We start from the raw sequence: 23,339 nt of genomic DNA on the forward strand, positions 1-23,339 counted from the left end.
AATATCTCCAGTGTTCAAAGGTAATCACTTGTAACCCTTGTTCTGACTCAGTAAAATTGCTTCAACATAGAATGAACCTTTAAACTTCGTGTACTATGGTAATGAAATGTGTGGTTTATAGGGAACTGTAGATTCAGTATTTGTGCTTCGGCTTTAAAGAACGTATTTTATTAGCATAATTTACAGTTTCAGCTTCATTGAGAATGCTTGTCAAATGAACAGTCTATTCCTCTCTTTATTCTCCTGACACACAAATTAATTGGAAGTGAAGATTTGAAATTTCAGTAATATATATTTCTTATGTAATCCCTGCCTTCTGAAATTTGAATTCCTCACAATAGACTCCATGCATTCCATTTAACTTTTCAATTCTATTTATTTCTTCTGTGCCCTGAGCCAGACTGACCTTTTGATTTGTCAGGTTGTATTACAGGTGATGTCCAAGTGATAAAATGTTAAAAGTTAAATTGGTACCAGAGATGCTAACCACAAAAACAAATTCTAAAGTGCTTTGATAAAATCCTGTGATTACTTGCTTATACCACATTTTAGAAATGTTCTTGTCTCAGATACATACTGGAAAATACACAATCAATGCAAAAAAGGTTTTCTCTTGCATAAAATAAATTTTAGTTGTCAGAACGTAGATATAATGTATACATAATGGTAAATGCGTAGGTAAAATTACCAGGAGTGCTGAAAACAACCTCATGCAAAGATTTCCACCAAGTGAGAAGAGGGTAGGGTAAAGCACAGAATTAAAAACCCAAAGAGGAATTGTGAAGGGAAAAATTATTGTTACTAATTTAATTGAGTTGTTTATCCACTTTAAGATACGTTTTTCTGTGTTCAGGATGCATGTGTACAGAATTTTTTCAATACATAAAGATCAGCTGTGGAAATTTAGAATTCAAATAATGTACAGTGGACAGTGTAATACAAATTAATATACTTCCTGCAACTTGCACTGAAGATGACTCATTTTGATTTTTCTGGTTCAGTTTGTCATACTAAGTGTTCCCCACTCCAGATCTTCTTTCATTCCACTCTACACTAAAAAATTGCACAAATGTTTTTCAGTCTCCTGTTGAGAAGATTCACATTGAAATATTCCATAACCACATACATCATATTAAGAAAATACCATCCAACATACTCAACAAATACTGTTGTACTACAGTGTGTCACAGTATATCGTTAGGGTAATTTTGGGGTTTTTTCCTGCTGTGTAATAACTAGTAGGTTGATAGGCATTATAAATGTAGCATGAATTATGTTGGCATCATCATTTTCATCATGACTGCTTCTAATTTCCCAGCACACATTGCTTCTTAGAGAGTATTGCAGTGCTTTCCTCATCAAATATGATGAACTTCCAGTATGTCTGTATCATACAGAATAGTACAAGATTATAATTTTTGTTCTAATTGTGTAATTTTTACAACTACAGAAAGCATACAATAAAGAAAACACTACCAAGCAAACAAAAAATTAGTTTCTCAGTTTCATGTGTATGGCATATTACAGCGAGACACTAGGCTCAATGCTGAAATACATAATATCAAAGCCTATTTTGTTTCAAAATATTTTTGTTTAATCCTGACATATTTGTAAAATATTTTGCAAACATGTCCAGATTAAAAATTCAGGTCAAGCATTTCATGTTACACATCAGAATTTGCCCTGTTCTCTTTCCTTTGGGAAAAATGTTTTGCCCATTTTTCTCTGTTCTCTTTTCTTTTCTTTATGTGTCTTAGTGGCCACAGCATTTTGCTCCTCTTCTCTTGGATAATGATATTAATTTGAAAATTTTCTCTGGGAACATAGAGGAAAGTTTGCTTGGGTGTAAATTTGATGAATTGATTTTACATTAACTAATCTAGGACTGTTTCTCCTTTCTCCATGAGTAGGTTGTGGGTACTGTCACAAAGAGATATCTTATGCGATGTAGGCATTTTAAAGTTTATTGTATTTTACCTTCTTCATACTTTTACATTTATTCTACTTTTAAAAAAGTCTTTTAAATGTAGTCTTAACTTAGTCCTCTGCTGGTTTTAATTGTGATTTAGAATCTATCGAGACATACAGTATCTATTTATTCAATATTCTAAATAATTACATTCATTATAATTTTTGCATTTAAAAATTTTTTTTTAGATTCTTCCGTATTCTTAGATGTACTGTCTAAGAGGTATGAAAAAAGTAGGTGTTGGTATCTCTCTTATTGCAGCCACGGAACCCTTGTTTTAACATAAAATTTAAAATAAGTAAAAACATCTAGCAGTATGATACATAAACTAGTATTTTCTGTGCAGGCATTAATTTGCTTGCAGGTGGATTTAGATTGTACACTGAGTATTACCTATGGAAAAAGCTGAAATGTCTGTCGTTCAGTTAATTAGAGAGTTTAATTTCAAATTCAAAACCAGACAAGACAAACTGCCCCTCTCTTTCCAGAATGCTCAGATCACACATTTTTATATTGATACCTCTTACTACTACTCCTTCTCAAACAATGAATTTATATTTTTATGCCTACTATGACAACTTCAAAATTTGCACTTTGGTATTCTATGTTCAATATACCTTCTGTTTATTTTTCTCTGCACATGCTTCCATGGTCTTTTATAATGTGGATGGCAATCCTGCACTTACAGATCTTTCTAAACATTGAGAAAATGAAACAGTGCCAAAATACTATTAATACATGTGTGACAAATGTCAATTATATTAGGTATACAGAAGGTTTTCTACAATTCTTGTATTTGTTTATCATATGCTTTAACACATAAAAATTAATGTATGTTATATTTTTTGAAGGTAGGAAAAATTTATCACTTTTTTTCTGTTTCATAGGTGCTTAGAATGAACTTTAAAATGTGTAATTACAAGCTCCTGTCCTATTGTTTTTTTTTATCATGTCCTTTTCCACTTCTGTTTTATCATATATAAAGCTTATTCTGCAAATAACATCAGTCATATGGAAGTGTTTTCTGAATTTCATTGATGTTCTAGAATCGTGTATTATGTTTAAAACTTAAAGTTGTTTAGCCATTTAGTCATACTTCTTTAATGTTAGGTATAGTTAGAAGTCCAGACTTGTATGTCTGAAGGAGTGAAAAGAATTCTGAATAGCTTGAAGAGAATAAATATAAGGACAAAAAGACTGTGAGAGTTAGCAACTTGTATTTGATATGAATTCTGTTATTTGGACTCACATTTGCTTTCTTGTGAAACAAGCTTCTGTTCCTGAACACGTGAAGCATATTGATTTTACATATGCTGTCAGTATATATCTGAGAGATGTGCTGTCACTCTGTAATCCACAATGGTTGGGCAAAAGACTGATTTTCAGCACCATTGCTCTTGTTACAGGAAAGTTCTCTTTGGGATTTCCCAAAGGGCATTATAAGATTAGTTTCCTTCTTATAAACTATCAGACTCCTTCATGTGCATTCTGCTGTTAAATAATAGTTTGTACACTAATTAAGATAAATCACGTATCAAAAACTCATTGACACTGTAACAATTATTAACACAGTACGTTAGTTGTGGGAACATATTTTAAGTTAATTTAATGGTACAAAGGTATTAATGAACAAGTACAATACTGAGTACAAGAGCAAGTCCCAGTTCTGCTTTGACTTCTGAGGACTTCAACCCCAATTTTCTCACTATATAAAATAAAATACTCATAATTTTCTTACTGCATAAATTATAAATTTTTTATATTTTTATAGAACTCTGTGTAAGTTAAATATTTTTAACTACTCTTTTCTAAACTCTTCTTTCTGATGTCTATTTTATTTCCTCAGAGGATGACTGATGCCATCTAACAGGACATGCATCAACATCTAATGAATAATTACATTTTGTTTCTCAAAATCTATTCACCACATGGTTGCTTAGATAATTCATTGATGCCTATTTTTGTTGTTACAGAAGGCATTTCCAATTTCTAAATTGAAAATTTTAGTAACTGTAGAAGTGTGTTTAGAAGTATTTACTTTTTCTTTTTTTTTTTCTTTTCAGTGTTGGTTTCTTGGCTTTTGTTGGACCACTGATGATGACAAAGGGTTCACTAAACAGATTGCTTTGATTATTAGATGATATGGCTGGGTTTTTTTTCTGAATGTGGGTTCTTCACCTAGAAACTCTAACTGTTTCCTGACTTTCCAGCTGTATGTGATAATCAGAGGAAATGGCCAACAGCACAGAGATGAGGAGGTTCCTTTGTAGGATTCAAACCCTGCAAACAACATAAAGGTGTTCACTGAAATGTGGAGTCTTTTTCCTTATGAAAGTGACCATGTTGGCTGGAACTCCTCTTAAGGAAAATGCAACAGCATATGAGGTCACATATCAAAGATTTGTGAGTGGTTTTTGGGTGGGTGTAGAGGAATTAATCTGTGTGATTTTCTGTGTGGTAGTTAGGATGCTGTAATTGTTATATCCAGAGACTATGTATAGCCAGATAGAGGTAGTCATTACTGAATATGTAGTGGAAGTCAGCAATGGAATACAAGTTTTCAGTCCGGGAACTGGGTATATTGCCTCTATGTTAAAGGCACAGGGTAGACCTAGGGGTGCAATTATGTGGAATACCTCTTTTAAAGGGACTTATGAAGAGATGACTATACCAGTGAGTTGATTTGTGAAAAGAGTAGTATGGTTCAGAACTGTCTCTGTGACACAGGAAGTGAAATTTGAGTTAAAATATTACTGCCAATATTGCCTTGTTGTTTGCTGTTTATGAAGAAATTATTTCATTGGGCAGAGTGCTGTTTCTGTGGTTTTGGTGGGCTTAGCTGGGAGAAGGAATGCAACCTTGGTTTCTTTGTTACTTCCAGAAAAAGTAGATACTAGTAGAAATCTCTAACGTTTCTTTCTTGAGTTGAAGGATTTAGTGATTTGTCTTTATGCTGGGAACTCTTTCTACATTATTGATTAATGTATGGTTGGCGTAATATATATCTAGGAAAGCTTGTAAATTAGTTGAATTGTAATTGAACATAATACATTCAAACCTGGAGAGTGCATATGGGATCATATCATAAGTTCCTGACTGTGAGTTATAAAAATCCCATTTTCAAAATTCCATAGTACTACATAAGAATTAATTCATTATTATAAATTATTGTTATTGTACTCCCAAATTGTCAGCGAAGGAACGTACTGGTATTAATTGAGTTTGCAAATCATCAGTGGTTTTAATGCCAGATTAGTTTTTAATGAAGCACTTAAGCTCTGCTTTACAGAGAAAGGAATTTTATGTAGATATTAATTGTTTGACTTCATACAGAGACAGCCATTCTAAGTGAAGTTAATTTGCTTCACAATCTCTTTTTAGTGAATGAAACTCATAGACAACTTTCCTTTGTTTCTGAGACAACTTCGGGATGAAACACAGACATTTCCTTAATGAACTTGAGAAAACCAGAAGGGTTTAAATGACTGTTCATCCAGGCCTTGTACCACTTTCTTCTATTAGTATCAATGAGTGACTAAAAAGTAATTTAAAAAAATATTAATCAGAAATTGCAATTGTACTTAAAATGGCTAGAAATATTCAGTACTTCAGGAAGAAACTTGAATCTTTTAAAACTTAATGTTTTAGGTCTTAGAATACCACACTTGGGTTTATTTATTCACTAAATTTTATTATATTTGTTCTTGTATGTAGAAATTGCTCTTTTTTCTTAATGTAACCAGAATGGAAATGTACAAACCTGAGGAGTGATGATGATTGTTGAAAAGTCTGTTAACATCCTCTCTGTATGCATGGAAATACATATTCGTTAAGTATCAGACTGCAGTCCTGGAGGTTTTCTGCCATTAATCCTTGTGCTAGTATTTTTTTCATACATCCTGCTAAGAAGAAAAAAAGAGGGAGAAAAAAAAGTTGGCCAATTGTTTTAGATCAAAACAGGCTGGAGACTATGAATTATGGATAAACAAAATAACACTGAATTGTATTCTTTTCCTAAATTTAGGTTAAAACCCCTCAGACCAAAACTCTGATGAACCAGAATTGAAAAACACAATGACTAATTTGGTATGTACAGGTCATACAGTAGATGTAACAGCTGTGTAGTGTATGCTTCACTGACCAGCATATGCTGCTACTCTTAAAAGAAAAAGAGTAAGCTTAGGACTTGACACTTAAAGAAAAAGATCACTTTTCTGTGACATTGTATTACAGAAAGCCTCCTGTATTTCATAAGCTCTCTTTGATCAGTACTGTGTAAAGTGTCTTAACAGGTTCAAAAGTCTTACTAAATATAGTCTAGCAAAGTTGCATATAATTATCAAAGTCATTGAACTGAAGAGTTATTTACAGCTATGTTGTGTTTCTTCAGCCTTTATTGCTGCACTTCTGATGATAGCAGTCATCTACAGAAATGCCACAGAATATCAAATATACTATTTAAGTGGTACTGATCATTTAAATGTGTACATTCTTAATTGCCACATAAAATAGGATTAAATGTGTATTCCTGTTTTAATAGCTCCTGTTCACCAGAACTATGGGTTTTCAGTCTCTGTGGACTTTTAGTGTACTTGATTGATTTGGCATCTATATTTTAATCCTTCCTTTTCAGAAATTTCATGTCTGATTTAAGTGAAGTCTGTACTAAGTAAATGTCTAACAGGAGTATATGTCAGAATGTATGTAGTGTATTCAAATACATCTTACCCTTAGAGTTTGTTTTAATGATGTCAAATAACAAATCAAATAGCATAGTCAAGCTTCAACATTGTTTTCTTCAACAGTGCAATTTGCTAGAGTTTCTGTAAGGAACTTACAAAGAGAATCAGACTCACTGGACACCTGTTGGTACAGTGCTTCTCAGTGTTTTGTTTTTTGGGAATTCAGTTAAGTGTAGAACATCACTCTAGACATAGTTGAAAACTGGCAGTGAATGTTAAAATCTACTGATCTGCAATAAATACTCAGAAAACCTACAGCTGTACTATTTGGGCCTAATTACCATTGTATAATCCCAGTGAAATCACTTCACTGAAATCTGTGTTTCTTTTAACTAACAATCTGTGAATTCCTGGAAGTACCCAGTTTGTTAGCACTTACCTAAAAAGAAAAAGGTTAACATAAAGTGACTAGGACATTACTTTGTATCTTCATTTGAAAAGCACTAAAAGGTTATCTTTTTCACTTAGCATTAGGCTCAGGGATACTTTAATATAGGCCAAACTTAAATCATCAGGGAAAGTAAGATAATTCAGTACATGTTGAAACCCTGTAAGCATGAACTGGTAACCGGTTGTTTCTAGTTGTCTGCTCATTCTTGATATATGATAATGTATTTGTTCAGCTTTATGCTAGTACCAGTTGCTTAAGTAGTTGATGTGCCCTGGCAATCCTGCTTCTTCTAAAACACTGTTACCACTAGGAAGAATAAGGTATCAAGATGATGCATGATTTTCTTTCCAATAGGCCTTCAGTTTCCAGGAATTTTTATGCAGTCAATAAGAGCTACCATGTATTTGCTGATTTCTCAGTATCCTTGAAAGTGGTACAACAGTAAAATTGGTTTACTTTGTATTTCATTCCAAATAATGGAAGTAATAATTATTAGGATATGAGAATAAACTTCCTTTAAAATTAAATGGGTCTTCTGCAACTGGAAAATGGTAGGAGAATCAAAAAAATTAAATATACCTTCTGTAGGCAAAATGTGCAGATGTGTCATGTGAAGTTGTTATATAACCTGAGAAGTCAGGGAGGAGATGTTTATTCAGCTCAGTGAACAAGTACTGGAGTAAGGTTCAAAACTTTAGGACACTAAATTAAACATCATGAGTGCAAGAAAGGAACAAGCTACAGATTTCACAACAGCTATGGTGATGTCTTCATGTAACTGTGAAGAAGAAAAAAGTGTAGGAAAACTTCTAGGATTAGAACTCTTGTGTCATTAGCTTTGCTAGTATGTTCTTTTGTGCTGGTGTGAAAGCATACCATGCTGATTTGCAAAGAAATAGTGGTACCAACTCCATTTTACTTAATAGTTCAAAGGGTTTGAAAGAGCACAAGCCTATCTCCTCTATGGATTTCAATATGTATATAGATTTCATATGTATATAGATTTCAATATGTATATATTGAAATAATGCATCAAATTTGAAACAATGCCTAAAAACGTGTTAAAAAGTAGTAAGTTCTGAGCTGCTGAAGATGCTATTTTAGAACTAATAGTTTCTAGTGGCACTCCATGCATCATTTCTTCAGTTGTCTTTGTAAAAAGTTTAAGGGTTTTGTCTTCATGGAGACACTGAGGAAAATTAATCTGAATGAATTTTGAAAGTGTTTAAGTGAAACTCAAAGTAGGTACCTTATCCAGCATCAAAGTAGTTTTGACTCAGTTCAGCTGAATTGAATTAATTTATAAATGAATTCAGCTAAATTGAATAAAGGCCACTTAGTTATAAAGAAAGATATCAACAGAAATGTTTAAGTACAGTTTATTAATTTACTTTAAATTAAGACTTTTAATAACTTTTCTTGATCATCACTTGCATAGATTCTTAATACATGTGCACTCTCCAGATTTTCCCAAAAATTTTCCTGTGCGGTGTCAGTGGCTCATTCTATACTTTTGCCGTGTAGAAAAACTTTGTCTTTCTTGCTTAATCAGTCTTGAAAACATATTTTTCCTCTCCCTATTTCTCCATTTCACCTTTTTATTGGATTCTGGTCAAGTGTTCTTTTCTGTTAAGCCATGCAGGAGGACTGGCTGACCTCTCATTATCCCAATAAGAAGTAAGATAGGTAATTTTCACTGTTGAACTACATACTGAAAAGTGTTGTATACTTTTTATCTCATGGCATCCCTGTAACTCTAAAAGCTACGTAACACCTGAAATGGACATTTGCAAAACACAGTGGTCAGAAATCACTGGAAAGGCTTTAGAGTGTAAACACGTGCTCAGAGTGATTTGCTTGACCATAAGATCTTTAAGATGTCATTAACAGTTTCATACTGTTACATAATGGTAGCTGTCTTAGTAATTAATTTACAGTACCTTGCTCCTTTAAATAAAAATAAATTTAAAATAAAAAAATACAGCAAAAGGATAGAAGAAATTATTCTGAGGTTGGTTTTTTTATGAGCTGTAAATAGCAACAAAATGAAAATGCAGTAAATATAAATTTACCGGAGTTATGTCACGTAACAGGGTCATGCAGCCAACCCAGGGAAAGCATAGGCTAAAATTTAATAAAAATGCATTTTAATTCCTCTAATTTTATCTCCATAGAGTAAATAAGTGTGTAAGTCTTGAATGAAGCTGAAATAAGAAAAACTTCTCAGTAAGGAGCCTCGAGAACATAAAATTTTCATAAATCTGCTGACAGAGCATGTCAAGACAGCCAGCTGCTTTTGTCATCTTATATCTGGTTGTATTTTCCTATGGTATTGGCTCATAAGTACTTATTTTGTAGTACAAGCACATTATAACCCTTAAGCAACAAGAAAAATGCTTAGAGCTGATTCAGGTAGACTGTTTGTTGGAATAAATCCTGCTACTTCCTGCCTAATCACAGAAAGTTTTGCTGGCTATGTGACTGTGTTTTCTAAAGACACATAAATCTCATATTGTTTGAAAGAAATGTCTCCATTTTCAGGTTCATCATGTCTAATTCTATTCAGACAAACTTGTTGAAATTTTTTGTATTCCAGCATGCTGTGAGACTTGTAGAATAGGAAGAGAGTTAAAGTAGTGAATCCATCAGAGCTGTACCTGTTATCCAGTCCATGGCTAAGTACAGGAACATTACAGTAGAAAATCCTGCTTCAGTGGTTATTGCCATAGGATGGACAGGCCATTTTTTTCTAATTGACTTCCCAGAGCATTAGATACACAGGAATTCATAATAAGAGAAGAATCCTCTATGAATGAGCTAAAATTTGTTTCGAGATCAGCTACTCTATGAAATTCACGTGCTCTGACATTGTCACAATGCCATCCTCTTGCTTTATTAAACACTACTACTTACGATGTTTTGAAGAATTAGTCTTTAAAAAAAGGTTAATCTATGTCTGGGATTTTTTTTTATCCTTGCGTAAGAATTCCTTAGAACTTAAGTCAGACCTTTTAAAGACTTGACCATGAGGAATTGCTTATTCATTGAGCAAATCTTGAAGAATAAGTACAAATTAAGATAATCAGATCTGTTTTCACCTACTTTCTTTCAATAATTTTTTAATTTCTTTAATGACGTTTTTATTTCCTTTACTGTGAAGTTCTTTATGTCCCTTTTTTTTAGGATTTATTTTTCCATTGATTCTGTATTCTCTAGAGGAAGGCAATAAATTAGAAACTAATCAGGTAATTTTTTTGTTTTTCCAATCATGTGCTAATGCACTGCTTATCACTTCAGCTGATATTTAGCACTTTGGGGCTATTTTTTCCTTTTTCTTCTCTTGGCAAAAAAAGCTGTCAGGCACATCCTACCCTGTGGGGCTGCTTGTGATGCTTCTGCTTAGGCTCTGCAGAAAAGGTGATTGCCATTCTGTAACAAACTGAAAAACTCACTATAGAGAGGTCTGAGTAAAGGCTGAATACACAGTTACACTTCTGCAGTGCAGAAATTTTCAAGAAATTGGTGGTTTATTATCAAGTAAAGGCTCCCTTATGTGGAGGAGGGTTTGAATGGTCTGTGTTACAAGGGCTTTTCCTGGTATTTTTTGTAATACAAACTGAAGTTTGGTAGAAGATTTATATTTTCAGCAACTATAAAAGTTATAGTTATGATTGCCTGAAGTTAAAATTATTTTGAATGTGACATTTTTCAATTAAAATCTAAAAAAACCCCAGTGGGAATTTCAGACATGATAAATAATAAAACTTTTACTGAATTGTTTCAGTAAATTTTAATTTTTTTAATAGTCTTCCCACGATGCTCTTAGCAAAATATAAATACACATATAATACTATACAAATTAGTAGGCAGACTGTATGTCATGATTGGTTTTGGTAAATTTAAAAAGATGTCTGCTGGAGAAAAAGAAGGCAGTTTGGCTTTTTTCTTGTATTGGATGTTTACTTAGCCCACAATCAAAATAAAAAGTATGTCATTACTAGAAAAACATTTAGGAATATGAAGACTCAACTGAGTAAAAGCTCTTACTCAGGGATGAGAGCAACACCAACAAGGTAATACACAGTTGCCTCTGGTAAATCTCTGCAGAGGACTCTTCGTGTCAATTCCCTGAGCTCCCCAACTAAAGCAGCTGAGAACAGGTAGGTCCCTCCAAAAAGCAAAGTAAGGCACCTGTCGTAACTCCAGATGTCACACCTAACCTCATATTTACTGAAACTCAAAGTTTTGGTACTTAGACACAGTGGTTTCCTGTAATCACTGCTCTTTACAACTACTCTCCAATACAGTGTAACTCAGAAAAACTTTATATCCATCAGTTATCGCCGTTAGCTGAATATTCTCTGTGAATCTTCATCCCGATGTAACTAAAATTTTAAACCTTCATGAACATTGATGGTGATGCTTTTATTCCTCACTTTAGATAAGATTTCTTACAAGTATTCCAAATTACATTTGTCACAGCAATGATAATGGCAGCTTATGCCACCTACACGATGAAGTGAACAAGTTTGGCCAAGTCTTTGTGAAAAATTTATTGGCTAAACATTTCAATGTTTTTCTTCGACTTCAAAGAAGCCAGCAAAGGTTTCTCAGGTGACAGAAAATGTTGCACTGTCCCTGATCTCAGTTTACAAAGGACAGGAATTAGGGAAGCATCATACTTAGTATTAATACTATTCTTCTATTTTTTTTTTTTTAGTTAAATACAATGAAAAACTAATTCACATGGTTAGGGACAAATTCATGTCAGGAGTTCCATTACACAGGTAGCCCACTCTAAGACATTGATAAAGGTCAGTATAACATTGAAAATGTTACTAAAATGTTGAAGATGTACAGGGTCAGGTATTACAAAAAATGACCTGTAACTTTGAAAAATAATCAAATTAGCTCTGAACACAGCAATATCTTTATTATCATTCTACTCAGAAATGTATGCATGCTTTCAAAATTGTACAGGCACTGCAATAATGCATGTAAAATAGAGAAAGGTGATTTTGTCAAGTGAATTGAAAACAGATTGATACAGAGATAAAAATGGCTAGAACACAAGGGACATATCTTGCCTCAAGAGGAGGGGTCCATTTTTACCCCTGATAAATCTATGGTAAGCTTGGAGTAATGGAGATGCAACTTAGTTTTTTTGACAAGTAATACACATCATTGTGAAAAAGGGAGGAGGTTTTTATTAGCTGTCTAATTTACCAGATAATGGTCTGTCAAAAAAGTTAACCATTGTTTAACAAGGTTTTTTAAAACGATTTTTAGGAAAATAGGATGCCATTCTGATTTACTAAGTCTTTGAAAAGCATAGTACAATCTTTTAACAAAATAGTTGAGTGTAACCTACTGATACTGCTCCAGAAATTTTATGTAAAGAATGACTTGTGACCTCAGTGTTATGAGAAGTCATAATTCATAATATGCATGTGTAGCATAATGGGAAAAAGTGGTTGTGGCTGTATACCGGTAATACACCTTCCCAGGATTTCATGGGAAGGACTTCAATAGATAGAAAGTATTATTTCCAGGTGTTCTGGGAGAATTTGAGAGGTAGAAGCTATATACAAAGTATATTTCCCTAATAAAGAAAATAAAAAATTAAATACAGTTTATAACATTATGTGCAATTGTCAGAGATCAAAATTCTAATGATCAATAAAAAATATCGTAAATTTCACCCTTTACATATTTCCTCAGTTCCCTTTTGGGGAGCTTTGTTCTTTTGCTTTTTTCCATGATCTTAGAACCATTCAGCCAGAAAAGCAGTGTGGAGGTAAGACTTTTAGACTTCACAGATGTAGTAAATTCTTCAGTTTGCATTGAAATCTTTGCTGCAAAATTGGAAAAGCAGTCAAAATATTGCACCTGTGTTATGTACAGCATTAACCAAGCAGCCTTCAATTCATCTGCTTAGTATTCACCTGTTTGCTTTTGCATCATTGATGTTTTTGTTGTGAAAGCACTAATTATTTTCCTTCAAATTACAGAAATTCAATGAATGATCATTAGACAGACTCCTTGGAGACCATCTCTATAACAGCTAGATAGAAAATTAGAAAACAACTAGATTAGATAATTGGAAAAAAGTGATACATAGTACACATTGAGCCAGAAGTTCTTTATATTGTAGATTTGCCATAGAATCTTTTTATTCAGCAAAGTTTTTCTGTTATTTAAACATGTGCAATACAAACCCTGTCAAAATAGCTCAGCAATTGCTCCATTAACTTCTATAAATACCTAAATTAAAATAACTGCTACCACTGATGTAAGTTAAGAGAAGCTGGATAAAACCTTACTCATTATATTTCGGTTTTTAATAATAACATGTTTCAGTCCTAAATATACAAATTAATCAAACTAAATGTGCTATTGTAATAAAATAGAAAATAGAAATAAAAGAGAAAATGAAAGATGTGCACATTCACAGTGCAGTCACTGTGCATAGTTTAGTAGAAAATAATCATTAGGGCTCTCCAGTCACTAATAAGAACTGAACAACAGAACACAAGGATTCACATATTATACAGCTGTTGAAAAATACCTGGTCAGTCATTCCTCTGGTCCTGTCTCCAACAGTCATATTTAAACAATAGAATAGTGCTTTTTTGTTATTAGTTTGCAATTTAATAATCCTTCTGTAGGGTCTCTGATCTCTGATTATTTGCAACATTTCAATCTAGTTATGGTAAACTATATTAATCAGCACTTGCATATTTTTCCACTTTCACAAAGGTTAGTTCATATCAGGCTTGTAACTTCCATTTGTTAGGTAGTCATGAAAGTCAGCCAAAGAGAAACATTAAAACTTTTATTTTCCTGATTACTGGCAGTGTGGTAATATGTGGGGGAAAATGACTCTCATTAGCAGCATTATAAACCACAAGTCTTCTTTTTGAAAGGACTGATTAAGGGAGGTGTACCTATCTTTGCATTGTTGATGTTAGCATGAAGAGCAAGCAGGTAACTCAATGTAGGGGCTTTCTACTTTTCTTGCTTCTATAGGTTGTAGAAAATAGAGGTCTGCTGTGTCATTATTCTTGTTAGAAGTATTCAGAGCTTTTCTTCTTTTTCTGAAATGTTCACTAGACCAAATTTAGGTGAGAAGGCTGAAATAAATAATTATTTACTTGGTGTGGCTGATGTATTCTGTATTGACCTAATCAGAATCAGAGGTTTAGTATGACTAAGGCCAAGTGATGGATAAAATCATATTATAAAGTAAAGTATAACCTCTCTTAAAGCCTCAATATCACTAACTCTTATGAGGGAAATAAACCAGCTCTTTAGATAACTACAGTTATATAAGAAGTGAGATATGTATTACTGCTGTTTGTCTCTAGAAATATCTACCTTTCCATACGAAGAATCAGTGGACTGAGGTATGAGCAGGTCTGTTACTGTGAAATCATATACATCTGTACATGGCTTAGGGCTACATGATGTCAGATGACTGTTTTCAAGCCTACTTATAGAAAATTAGTCTACAATAACAGAAAATAGGAGTTGAAACTTTAATATGCTTGCAGTAGTTAGCCAATAAATGATACATCAGAAGCGTTAGTTTTGAAAAGGCTGAGTAGTTGATATGCAAAAATTGAAGTCTCTTCACAGTAAAAAGCATTAGTATTTATCTTAAGTTTTATATAAATAATTTCTTTACTGTCATAGTGGGCATAGGTTTGATGTGAAATATTTACATAGTACAAATAAAAGTATGCCCTACCTACTTTCACATGGTGCGCAGGTAGCAACTTACAGAGCAGGATGTTTTGAATGTTTTGCTGCTGCTCTTTCTTCCCCATATATAGGTTAGTTCCATGGCTTTTCAAAGGCTTGAAATAAACTTAATGCTTCAGCGTTTGCCATAACGTATAAAAATTTTTTGAGAAAGATACAGGGATAAGAGAAGAAGGAACCTACAATTATTTACCTGTCTGAATATATTAAAATTTCAACTTTGGTCTTAACAACTCATTGAGGGAAGAAAAAATTAGACCCTTTTATCAAAACCTACTTCATGAGAAGATCTGCAAGCACCATGAGCGATTTATAAATTTTGGGGACCATTTTTTCTACAATACTTCAAGGTTTTTTTCTCAGCATCTTAGGGCAGCATGTATTTACTTGTCAGGCAGGGGCAGGGAGAAGAAAAATCAATGTCATTTAGTTTCCTTGTAAGAGAGAAAGACTTGTAGATATTACTAGAGACAATGAGGGATGTAAGGCATGAAAACTGAATAAAGTGTTTGTCTAAATAGTCTTATGAAACAGGGGAAAGCAGTGGAAAAAATATCATTTGTGGAATAATTTAAACTTTTGTTATAGGATATATATATGTATGTATCTACGAGTGTATGTGAGAAGGAGGTACTTGGTGAAAAGTCTATTACTACAAATTTAAGTCTTGATGTCTGTTCTTAGGAAATAACTCATTTCAGTGATCTGAATTTGAGCATAGAGATACCCAATATGAACCTTTTGGAAAGTAAGTGATGAAAAATCTCTTGGAAAAAGAGTCTTCATGAACACTCTGTTTTTTTAGTTTTTCTCTAGAAAAAATATCTTCTCAAGTTTTTCATCAGAAATCAGACCCTTCAAAACACTTCAGAATATCTTTAATTTCTGACTGTTGACTGTTGTTTCCCAGTTTGTCTATAGTGAATTCCCTGAAGGCCAAGACCATCTGGTCCTTCAGTTTATTTAACTGTTTCTCAGTTTTTGTGAGCTTTGTATTAAAACTGTCAGGCTCAAGGTTTATAACCATAATGATTTCTCAGACATCATTAATTTTAATGTTTCCAGGATCTGTTCCATTTTTTGCTCTTACACTTATCTCCCACAGGAGTAAGAGCTTCCTTTCTTGTAGAATGTGCTTTAAAAGTGGATTAAAATTAAATGATGTAAGTAGGGGGAATCACAGACTTGCAATCCAAATCTTTATTGGAGTTTATTTCAGGTTTTCATACATGAAATAGATGTTTATGCATTTGCTTGCTTTCATATAACCTTCCATTACATATAGAAATAGTTCTATTTTGCCAGTGGGCAAATCTCCTCTAATGTGGGTGGTAATTATATATAGTAAGTGAATGTGTAATAGAGCATTAATTATTAACACATTCTATAAGTGTTGACCAGATAGTCTCAAAATACCTCTGTGAGGCTAATAAGTATTATTTATCCTTGGGGTTTTTTAACTGACGAGATGTACAGACACTGATTTATAAATGCCGATGTTATCTTTCACCTCTCTTATACAGGAATTGAATATTTAGTATACATTCATTTAAATGCACCTGTCTCTTGCTCTGCTGAGAGAAATAGTTAACGTTTACTATCCCAGTGAAAGAGTGAAATCTTACATATGTTTTTATGGATCTTCTATGATACAGCATCAATGTCAATCTTCTTACTGATTTTTAAAAAATATCTTTAATAGTTCACTAAAAATAATACTTTGGGTATCATGATCACTGCATAAAACCAGAAGCTTAATATTTATATAGACATGAAAGATGAATATATATATATATATATATTGACTCTGACTTTTTTGTGGTTATTTTGAATGCCCAGAGCAAGAACTTCTGTAGTATAATAGGTAAATCACAGAAATGTCTAGGAATTGCTGGTGTGCTTTCATTCTTGTTTTAAATTACAGGAACCTTAAATATTATCCTCTTAAAAAGAGGTATTGTAGCGCAAGATAAATTAATTTTAAAAAAGGCTACCACATAATATAAATCTTGAGTCACATCACCTACTCTTCAAGTCCATATTTTCCCATTGCTGCCATCACAGTTCCTTTGATTTCCATTGCCGTGACCTGTATTACATGTTTATTTACAGAATGAACAAGATTCCAAGTGCACAGGGGTTTACCAGACCTTAATAAGGGATCCTTCTGTAAGGATCTTTATACTTTTTACATGATAGACTTGCAGTTCTTCTTTGTGGTGTCTCTCCCATCTTTTAAGAGTGGTGTCATTGTAATGCTTTTGTTAAAACTTAGAAGTTCATCTATAGTAGGACAAGAATATTTTATTTTTTCAAATGGTTATCTGCTGAAATATCAATTCAATGGATTTCACACTTCAGTATTAATGATTTTAGAAGTTTTTTGCCTGGAGGAGGGCAGCAGACTCACAATTGTAAATACGTTATTTTGTATATAAAGGAGGAGAGGGGTTTTTTTACTTGTTTTAGGACAATTTTTTTTTCTTTCACTCAGAAGTTGAGATACTATTATAATTTTAGCAGCCTGTATTATGTACCAGTTATTATGTACCAGTTGGTGCTATCATATTAACTAATCTCACTGCTTAGGAAATCAAGGATGCGCTCCAATTCTTTAGTTAAGATAAAGTTGCTCGTTCGCATAACAGAGAGAACTGGTAAAGTAGAGCCACGAAACACACATCATCTTGACTAATCCAAGGACAATTCATCTTTTATTACAAAGGTGTAGTTGGTTGTTCAGAATCATGCTCCATTGCTAGATACCATCACAGAGATTAGTTTTGTGAGTTGGTGTCACCAGGATAATCATGACCCATGTATGGCTCTTAATGGAAATTCCATCTGTAAAGACTAAAACTTCCATCTCTTGTGTTTACACTGAAAATTAAATTGAGGTTTATTCTGAGTTTGTTTCCTAATTCAAACTGTTTCCATTTCAATTTCAAAAAGCTTTAACCGTAACGTACAATAAAGCGTAGTCCAACTTTAAAACTCTGGGCAGGTGTATAAGTCAGAGATTAGTGTTGTGGTCCAGCTCACCTCTGTTATGTATTTCAAGCAGAGCTGAGACTGCATGTAATTACCTCAGTAAGTTGGCTTAGCTCATTCCTGTGCTTTGAAACAAAGAGTAAGTACAGGAATTTTCCTAATCCTCCCCTGAAAGGAAGAAAAAGTGTTCTTGGCTTTTCCAAATTGCGGAGTCTGTATCCTTTTGGATGGTATAACCAAAAACCAGGAGGATGGAGGAGGAGTGCATGACAATGTGCATGGAAGAAGTTATGACCAGCCACCCTCCAATGGGATAATTGTTCAGGTGTCCCTTTAGTTAGGAATTTTCCTTGTTTTTCTAATTTGGATGTTTACCCTTGGACAAAACCTATGTCTCAGGTTTACTAGTATTCTTCTGCCATTTCACACATTGTCAAATGATTGATTGTTCAGGTACTAAAATAAAAATCTCAGTAGGGTTTTAAATTAAGGATTAGAACATAGCTGTAAATTAACAGGAATGTGATTATCTACAGCTATGCAAAGACAGTGAAAATTAACACTGATTGCTAAGAATGACTGGATAGATACTTCTCTGTTTACAGTTATTAACCAGATGCTGCTTGGAGGATATTTCTCTGGTTTGCTATTTGCAGGTGATAAATTATGTCTAGAATGTAAAATCAGCTTTACCTTTTCCAGTATTAGGATATATTTAGGTCAATGCCACTGAAGGATATTTTACCACAAGAGGAGCAAATTCACCTATGTCTATCAGAAAAAGGCACCCAAATGCAAATCTAGAAATCTTAGACTGCTGGACTGTTTATATAACAAAATGCATTATAGCAAAGAAGATTGACAGAGTTAACTTGATTCTTCTGTGTTGAGCCTTATTAAACACTCTGTCTCAATATTACAGACTTAATTAGCTGGAATCATAGTGACATCACCTTCAATGGGGGGAAATAATTGATGTGAGCTGAAGCAAGTCTAATAGGCTTGACCTTCAGTCAGATATTGGAATGGTTAAGAACTTAAATGCGTACTATATTTACCTGAAGGTTCAGGCTGATCAAGTCTTCAGAAGAAAGAGCTGCAAAAGTCAATGCTGATAAAGTCAAATGCAGGCATACACACACTAGAAAGGTAGCTAGAAGTTGAACTTCCTCCTGGACTTTGAACACCTGTGTAAAAATCCTGCTGACTGGACCATGCGTTCCTGTCTCTGGGGAAGGAAATTGTAATCAAAGCAGTAACAGGTTGTCAGTAAAAACAAGCAAAAAAGTGAAAGAGAGAGATTCATGTTTAATGTCATAGTCTAAATATACCAGCATTAATTATCTTCACAAAATTAAATCTACCTACTAGTTCCTTTGCAATTTTTGCCTTTGGTTTTTATATCCACATTTCTCTGCGGAATTACTTAACAGATACCATGTTTATATCTACATCATTCCACAAATACAGTCCAGAGAACTGTAAGGATGCCTGTCAACTACAAACATGCCTGAGTGTCCCAGCCATGGTCTGGACATGTTTTTCTTCACTGGACAGTGCAGACAGTGAAAACAGAAGAACTCCTTCACAACAGAATATCCTCCTCCTGTTGCCCTGAATGTCTTGAGAACCACAACCTGTGCCTGTGCTGTGGGGGGAGATAAGTCTTCTAAGTGTCCTGTTCTCACTTCTTCATGTGGGTTATAGCCCAAGAATTTCCAAGGCCTCTGTAAAGATGCAGTGTTTAGACTGCATAAATATCATCCTTTATGAAGTGATGCTGAACCTAGGACACATCAGTAAAGAATTAAGTACATACAGACTAAAGACTAATCAATTTGTTATGCAGTCTTTGGCAGTGGCTAAAAGCAATGACTTGGAAGGGGTGTCTGAACAGGGCTAGCCTGGAGAGGAAGTGTCCCAGAACATTCCTCTGGCCTCCACCAGTTTGTAGTTCTGGGTTTTCTTGCGCAGTCTTGGCTACAGAAATACCTTATAATGAGTTGTTAATTAGGGGCTTTCTTCTTAGAGAAAAAGACAGAATTGTGACTTACAATAAACAAAATTTTTAAACCTCAGGTGAAGCATGAATTTGATCTGTGACTGTCAGGAACACCATTGTACTTTTTTGTACTAATAACAACTCAACTAGAAAATACTGTAGAAGAGTGGACTTCTATGAAGATCAGATGATAAATGAGTTTTAGTATATGACAGCTGAGAATCTTTCTGTGAATAGAAGATTAGGAGATTTCTGAAAGTCTTGCTGTTACTGATGAAAATTACAGCGCTTTCAGTATTGCATAATCCATATTCTGCCAAAATAGTATACTTAAGATCTGATATTCAGCATCTTTTGTGATCTGATGCACTTGACTGAAAGGCCTGATATGCACTGCGCTGCCTGTAAATGACAGAACTATGTCAAAGGAGCTGCCTCTCATAGGTACTTGGTTTTCCTTATTTTAGGAATTAAAGAAAGCTTATAGTGATCCTGTGCAAGAAATGAATTTAATACTTCATAACAGTAAAATATTAATTATTAAATTATAAATAATTGTGTAATTCTTGTAGGCTCCTAGAAATGACTACTTAACATGAGCAGCTAAAAATAATCTTTCAAATTCTATAAAATTGCTGCACTGGCTTTGAAGTCACTATGCTTACTCTCTAATACCATGTAAAGTTGATACACTGTTTTCTGAGTTCTGAAGAAATTATCTTGCTTTTGCATAACTCTCCCTGAGAATTTTGACTGAAGACCTTTTAAAATGTGTGTGTGTGTGTGTATATATATGCATATATATACACACACATATATAATATATATAAAACAGATATATACACACTTAAATATCTGTATCTGTAAGTATGATCTCAGCAAAAGTATCAAAATTTATGCTTAGTCTTGACTGTTGCTGAATATCATGGTTTAAGGAATCTGTTTTAAGTGAGAATTAGTGCTTACTCCGCTGATATTTTGTTACGATTTGTTGGCAGCTGAGGTCTTACTCTTTTGGACAATATGACTGATTTTATTTGGGTAACATGTTAGAGATACTTTAAGAAGCACACTACAGCTCTCCTTCAGTAGATCAGGAAATAGAAAACATAGGCTAACTTATTTATATTACTAGTAGTTATTTTCAGAAATTAATACTATGTAGAAGCAAGTATACAATCCTGAGTGATCCTTCAGGTTCAAGTAACAGTGATTTTTCAGCCATTCTGGTTCCTGGCGTATTAGTACAGTTTCACTGTTGATGTAGACCAACTTAGAAACTTTACTTCCAATTGGTTGTTGTACAGTTGTACAGTGAATTCGTTTTTCTTAGTACTTTTTTAATAGATTTCTTAAAATTAGTCCACAGATTCTTAGGGATCTACAGTCCATATGCTGAAATCTGTTGACTAAATAGTGTTGGCATAATTCATCAGTTAGCCAGGTGATGAAACTTAGGTTATTGGCTTTTTGCCTGTGAAGAAGGCTCAGAGGGAAGAGGCAAAATTAACTCTCTTCATGTTTTATTTCGCTTGGACCAGCAGCACTGACACATCTGTTTGTTGTTTTTTCTTTATTACCATATCATCTTTTATAAGCTTTTTTAAAAGGTGCTTTTATAAAAGTGCTTTTAGTTCTCTAGCTTGCCTTTTATAAAACTGACATGTTTTATATCAAATAGATGGTTGCTTCAACATTTTGTAAAACACAATTGCTTTTCTATAAAAATGGACTAAGTTCTTCTTTGAACCCTTTGACAAATTCATTTTACAAGCAAGTACAAAATACTGCATTTCATTCTAATAGGCCATAAGTTGTGTATATGGAGTTAGAATCCCCTGACAGTGGTCTTTTGTATCCAAGAAGAGTAAGTGTCCCAGTAAACAATATATAAACTTCTTACCCAGAGATTGTTACTAGAAATTATGCTTCATGTAGCAGTAGATCCTTCATCTTCTCTGATGGTCATCTTCTGAATCTTCTAAATTGTGTTTAAAAGGAAAAAAAAAACCACAATTGCTTCATTCTATATCATTAATTATTTAATGGAAAGTACTTAAGCTATTTGAGTAAAATGTGGATTTTGATACTGAAAGACTGTAATTATTCATAGTGTTGTCTTCCACTCTGTAATAATGACAAATCCTAAACCTCAAGTGTCCCATATAGACTGCTAACAAAAGACATCCATTTGTTATAAATAAAAATTCCCCTGGTAATGTTGGTGTTTATCTCATTTGCTTGAGAAGATAGCAGAATCATTTGTCAGTCAAAGGGAAAAATAAAAGTATTGACCTCTGTGTTGATTTTCTGTGCAGACAGGTATTTCCTTTGTTTTATTTTACTGTGACAGGTAAATTTTAATTTCCATCTATTTCATTCTAAAGAGAAACACCAAGAATTAATTACTTTAAATTACTCTAAAGTCTTAATGTTATATTTTATTTTCATATAATTTATTTAAAATTTCATCTTTTATGAACGAATGCAAAACAGGCATCAATATTGCTGTAGAATAAATACAGATTACCTTACAGCCTTATGCAGTAAATAGAAATACTGTATTTAGAAATACTTAATAGTATTTCAGGCAAACTTCCCATGTTTTCTCTTAGTGTGAACCAACAAGCTACATTTTAATGAGCAAACTGGGGATGTGAACTGTTTCTATCTTCTCTCACTTAGTGTGAAATCATTCCCTTCCATCTGAGACCACTGAACTAGTCAGAATGTTTTTTATCTGCATGGCATGGGAAGGAGGGAACATTTATACAGAACAAAGAGAAATGTTTCTGGATGTTATACAAAAAGAGAGCAATCTGCTTTTTTTTCCTCTGCCTGAATGCACCATTCTTCAGAAAGTTTTGTTGGAAAGGTTGAAAAGTTCAGATTCCCCTAACATAACATTAGTATTTATACAATATCTTCGTTCCATTCAGTCTTTCCCACAGAATGAAATACTGCTTATTGGTTTTTTCTTGTGTTTCTAAATCCACTTCTTCTTATCTGTTCCAAGAACTCTCATTTGGAGAGACTTTCATTTAGCATATTGCATCTTCATTTTGCTGCCCTGCAAGGGAAATGTTCTTCATGTAAGCCTCAGAATATTTGCATGGTCTTTAGGGCAAGTGCAGGGAGAGGAGAGAAGGCTGATGAACTCTGAGAAATTTTGGCATGTTTATATATAGACTAAAGTTAATACATATAATCTTTTCTAACTCTGTTGCTTTGAAAGCTTTTTGACATCTGTTGGCACTGCTGGTGAATTTCCAGCTATGAGATCCATATGGTATGATGGGAACATCGTTTGAGTTGAAGATTTGCTAAAGTGTACCCCAACTGCCAAATTCTGTTGATGTTGCCAGAGTGTCTTCTCAAATTATCATTTGCTTACTTGTTATCTCAAGTTAAGAAACTTATTTCTGTGTTCTGTTGCCTTTTTTGGTAATATGTGAATTTTAATCTGTCCAATGGAAGTGT

At 33.6% G+C, this 23,339-nt stretch overlaps 1 protein-coding gene and 1 long non-coding RNA gene across 4 annotated transcripts in view; one reads left to right on the forward strand and one right to left on the reverse strand.

The window, feature by feature from the left end:
- ADGRA1 (adhesion G protein-coupled receptor A1) overlaps window positions 1-23,339 on the forward strand; it is a 267,200-nt gene that overhangs the window by 156,305 nt on the left and 87,556 nt on the right. The gene's annotated exons all lie outside the window — the stretch shown is intronic.
- On the reverse strand, window positions 619-19,029 carry LOC116790348. Of its 3 annotated transcripts, XR_004358320.1 has the most exons (4): window positions 18,916-19,020; window positions 12,805-12,957; window positions 5,730-5,871; window positions 619-1,084 (listed from the first exon to the last, which is right to left on the reverse strand). It is a non-coding gene; the product is annotated as an uncharacterized LOC116790348 (long non-coding RNA). The 3 variants fall into 3 exon arrangements; XR_004358321.1 differs by lacking the exon at window positions 12,805-12,957 and having other exon boundaries at window positions 5,730-5,868; window positions 18,916-19,029; XR_004358319.1 differs by lacking the exon at window positions 12,805-12,957 and having other exon boundaries at window positions 18,916-19,027.

The sequence above is a fragment of the Chiroxiphia lanceolata genome, chromosome 8 (assembly GCF_009829145.1).
Source record: "Chiroxiphia lanceolata isolate bChiLan1 chromosome 8, bChiLan1.pri, whole genome shotgun sequence".
Taxonomy (NCBI): domain Eukaryota; kingdom Metazoa; phylum Chordata; class Aves; order Passeriformes; family Pipridae; genus Chiroxiphia; species Chiroxiphia lanceolata.